Below are 4,885 nucleotides of genomic sequence, written 5' to 3'. Positions count from 1 at the left end.
AAAAAAAAAAAAAAGGATCAAATTGCACATAGATCACATGGCATATGGAGTAAGCAATAAATTTATTAGCAGTTGCCAAAAAGAAAAGTGACAAATATTTAGGTACTGGTATAAAACAAGGTATACTGTTCAATGAAAAAAGCAAGGTGTAATAAATTGGATTTATTAAGGTAAAAAAAAAAAAATAGGAAAAGCTGTCTTACTGGAACTGTGACTCCCAAGGGCTATTCTGAAGTTCCTTCGGGAGATTTGGTAAGAACCAGCAATTCTATAGGACTCTAGTCCTGCTTTTTCTCTCCATTTAGTTCCAGCATTCCTTTAGAATGTTTTCATTACAATAATAATGATCCTGTTTTTACTTTTTATAGCCAGTAAAGTTATGGACATTTGATACTTTTTACAAATACAGTTTAATAATATATTCTATTCTCAAATTGCATGTGAATCACTGGGGAAGCCTTGCTGTTTTGTTCTGTACTTTTTCCCTGAATTTGTACAGTTGGTATGAACTAAAAACAGGCATAGCCATCCTTAGCCAGAAGTTAAGCAGAAGATAAGAATAATCTGAAATGCAGTTTAATTGATTTGTCTGAAATTGATTGGTTTACAAAATTTTTAATGTGTTTACAGTCTTACCAATTTGTATTTAGCAAAGTAGAAATACAAACAAACAAACACTGGAACTCATAGAAAAACTGAAGTATGAGTGAGCATCAGACAGCTTTTAAGAGTCCAGTTTATGCAGAATTGGCATTGAAAAACCCCAAACCCACTGACTTCAATGAAAACTTGCATTACTGATTAGTAATACTTCTGTAAAGATTTACCGCCTCAGAAACCCAAAGGGGGTCACTATGAGTCGGCATCAACTCGATGACAGTGAGTTTGGTTCGGTTTGGTTAAGTATGTGTATTAAATGAAATATATGCTAGAGCTTGCTGTTGTTGTTGTTGTTGTTATGTGCTGTCGAGTCAGCCCCGACTCATAGCGACCCCTCCTTGGGTTTCCAAGGCAGTATCACTACGGAAGTAGGATTGCCCAACCTTTCTTCCGAGGAGTGGCTGGTGGGTTTGAACCACCAGCCTTCTGGTTAGCAGTCAAGTGCCTTAGGCACTATGCTACCAGAGCTCCTATAGAGCTTGCTAGATCATTGAAATAGAAGACATATCCTCCATGTTCCAAATCCAACATGTAATTGAAGGGTAAAACCATGACTTTATCTATTGACCACCAGGACTATTATCATTCCTGAATCCCAACCCCTGGGAGAATGGGGGCTTTATATGTGCTGACAAGACACTAATATCCCTTCCCAGTGGCAGGCAACCTTTAGATGAAGATATTCAGGATCTGATTAAATTGGCAGGCAAACCCATTAAACTCATGAGCACAAATTAGTTTTCAGATTAGCTTGCCAGTTTCCTAGCAATGTCAAAAGAAGAGTGGAGCACAGAACAGGTGGTTTTTGAAGATAATGAGAATGACCAGCACATAAAACTGTTGATACTGGCTAGGAGAAACACCAGAGAAGGGTGTCCTGGCCCATGGAGAGATTCCCTACTGTCTGAAAGGTTCAGATGAGGCCTAAAGAAAGAAGGGAAAGAGCCCAAGAAAGAATAGAGTAGACATGCATGTGCACACACACACACACACACACACACTGACCCGTGCTGCCCAAGACCAAGCCAGAGAGTGAAGGTCACTGGATAACATCACCAAGGCAATGGAGACCCTATGCTAAGTCATATGGAGTCTGCCCTCGCCAGTTTTGCTAACTCTATGTCAGTTATAAAATACAAAGTATAAATCAGCAGTTACCAGTGGAGACTGAGAAATTTAGCCTTGCCTCATGCTTGTTTAAATGAGTGACACTTCCAGACTAATGAAAGGCAAAATGGGGCACATACTCACTTGTGTCAGCGTTTCCATGATCAATCTGCTTTGCAATTCAACTGTGGAAAACTGTGCCTCTAGCTATTTTTATATAAGTGTACTTCTGGTAGGTTTTTTTTTAAAAAAAAAGAAAACTTAAACATTTCCTGCAGACTTCAAAATTTTTGAGAATAAAAACAAAAAATGGTAACTGATTCTTCATGAAGGTCTCTACTACTTTCCGTGTCACCTTTGAGGCAAGTTTCATAACCCTTGTTTAGGCAGAATCTTTTGTCTTGCAAAAGTTCTAACTTCCAAAGGATGGAAACTTCTGTCTCACATCCAAAGTGATATTTTGTTCTATAACTCCACAGGACAGTATGCAGAGGAGTCCTGCTTCTCATTTGATTGGCTGTTTAGGACTCATTAAAAGGAAACATAGATACAGCCTGTGTCTCTGAGCAAAACTTGCTGAATAAAGTATTCATGAAAGCCCACAGATTAGATTTTATTTAGCTGAAAGTAACTGATTTTTTTTTTTTTTCTGGCAGTTGTTCCTTTTTAACAGATATTCCATAAATGGAAATTGACCAAAAGTATTTAGCACCAAAGCAATAATTATAACAGGCAAGTGAAAGACTAAAATACCCCAAATCCACAGCCAGAGTTGATTGCAACTCATGGCAACCTGAAAGCACAGAGTAGAACAGTCCTATAGGGTTTCCAAGTCTATAAATCTTTACAGAAGCAGACTGCCTCATATTTCCCCCATGGAACAGCTGTTGGTTTGAACCGCTGATCTTTTGGTTAGCAGCAAAATGCTTTAACCACTGCACCACCAGAAAGCCTTAGAATACCCCCATGCCTGCTTTTTCTTAAGGCAGACGCTAAAGTAGCAGAAGACATTTTCACACTCATTTATTCATACCTTATTGAAGTTGTCAAAGATTTCATATTACTTGGTTCCACAATCAACACCAATGGAAGCAGCAGTCAAGAAATCTAATGAAGTATTGCTCTAGGCAAATCTGCTGCAAAAGACTTCTTTAAAGTGCTGAAGAGCAAAGATGTCTCTTTGAAGTCTAAGGTGCACCTAACCCAAGCCATGGTATTCTCAGTTGCCTCATATGCATGTGAAAGCTGGACAGGGAATAAGGAAGACTGAAGAAGAGTTGATGCTTTTGAGTTGTGCTGTTGGTGAAAAATACTGAAAGTACTGTGGACTGCCAAAAGAACTAACAGATCTGTCCTGGAAGATGTACAGCCAGAATGCTCCTTGGAAGCGGGAATGGGCAGACTTTGTCTCACCTACTTTGGTCACATGGTCAGAAAGGGCAGTTCTTGGAGAAGGATATCATGCTTAGTAAAGTGGAGGGTCAATGAAAAATGGGAAGGCCCTCAACGAGATGGATTGACACAGTGGTTGCAGTGATCAGCTCAGGTATAGCAAGGATTGTGAAGCTGGCACAGGACCGGGCACTGTTTTGTTCTGTCGTATATAGGGTCACTATGAGTCGGAGCTGACTCGATTGCACCTAACAGCAACAGCAACAACAATCCTGCCCGTTGGCTAGTTTATCAGGGAAAGCAGTTTAGAAACAGGCATTTGGACCATCTTCACTGCCATCAGCCTCAGCCCTGCTTATCTTGCTTGCTGAATTGTCTCATTTCAACATAACTTGGTTACAGACATCAATGTGTACTTATCAGTCACCCCTCCCCCAGTGCTCTTGTTGATGAGCAGAAGTACCTGCAGCAAGAACCTTGATACTGCTTATTAAAACTTTACAGCCAACAATACTGCTGCCTACTCTGGCAAAACCATTAGCATCCACAAGCAATCATATTTTTCCCTAAAGCTGTAAACCCTAAAGACAGAAAACTGAAAAATAAGTGTTCTCATTTCTAATAGTAAATGTAGAGTATATGAGAAAATATGTATCTACGTGTCTCAAAGAATCTCTTTTTCAGACTTTGCTTGGAATCGGTTTCCTGCTCATTGAAGACATGTTTCTCCAGTGCAGGTTTTCATAATTAGATAATGGAAATACTAGTCTGTTAGTCAGAAAGCCTGACTTCTGGCCCTGGGTTTCTCCAAGACTGACTTGCAAGAAGTCTCTTGCAGTAATTACCCTTTTTCCCTCCATTCTTCATCTTCCCTTCCCCTTCATCTGCCTCCTCCTTTCAGGATATCCCTGTGACTTTGTAAGATTATTTTAAGGATCCAGTTAGATAGTTTATCTGAAAATCCTTGGAGAGATGTGATGCATATGCCAGGTGTTGCTACATTTACTGTTATTATTAATTATATAACAATAACAAATGTTAAGCTCCTAGAAGAAAGTGGGAAATGCCTAACTAAAAGGTGGTTCAGGTAGTTAGTGTTTTTTAAAAAGAAAAGAAAAGAAAAGAAACCCTAAATTATATTTAAAAAAAAAAGAAAAACTATAAGAAAAAATGTGTTCATAATTATATGACTTCTGGGCAGTGATGGATATTGTAAACATAAAATCAAGAGAAGAAATCAAACACAGAGAGGTAAGAGAGGCATGCACAAACTGCAGAAAATTTGCATACAAATGTTAATCTTCAACATGTCAAAAAGAAAATTGACATTTCAGCAGCAAAGTAGAATAATTTTTACCATAGATAATAAAGGAAAATTAGTTAATGTATATGAGGAACACTAAAATCTGTAAGAAAAATATCAAAATCCACAAAGGAAAATAGAAGCTAAGAACAAAAATTGCATGAAAGAGAAAAAAACTAAACAAAAAAAAGAATTTTAAAGAGTAGTCAAAAACACAAACTTATCTAGCTTACATGCCATTTTTTTCATTGCTCTAATTTGCTAGGTGTTTCTTTTGCTTCAATGTACTCAGTGCTGAGAAGACACTGGTTCAAGAGTTAATCGGTATAGACTTTGTGAAAGTGCTGTCACAGTGTGTATAAGAAACATAAGTTGATAAAACAAAGGAGAAGAACCACATGATCATATCAATTGATGCAGAAA

General features: G+C 38.1%; 1 protein-coding gene across 1 annotated transcript in view; it reads left to right on the top strand.

The window, feature by feature from the left end:
* Positions 1–4,885, top strand: part of COL4A2 (collagen type IV alpha 2 chain) — a 199,989-nt gene that overhangs the window by 156,338 nt on the left and 38,766 nt on the right. The gene's annotated exons all lie outside the window — the stretch shown is intronic.

Source organism: Orycteropus afer, unplaced genomic scaffold (genome assembly GCF_000298275.1).
Source record: "Orycteropus afer afer isolate SDZICR_OR568_19922 unplaced genomic scaffold, OryAfe1.0 scaffold00055, whole genome shotgun sequence".
In the NCBI taxonomy this organism is placed as follows: Eukaryota; Metazoa; Chordata; class Mammalia; order Tubulidentata; family Orycteropodidae; genus Orycteropus; species Orycteropus afer.
The sequence above is the reverse complement of the archived record's forward strand: the minus strand, read 5'-3'. Positions and strand labels throughout refer to the sequence as shown.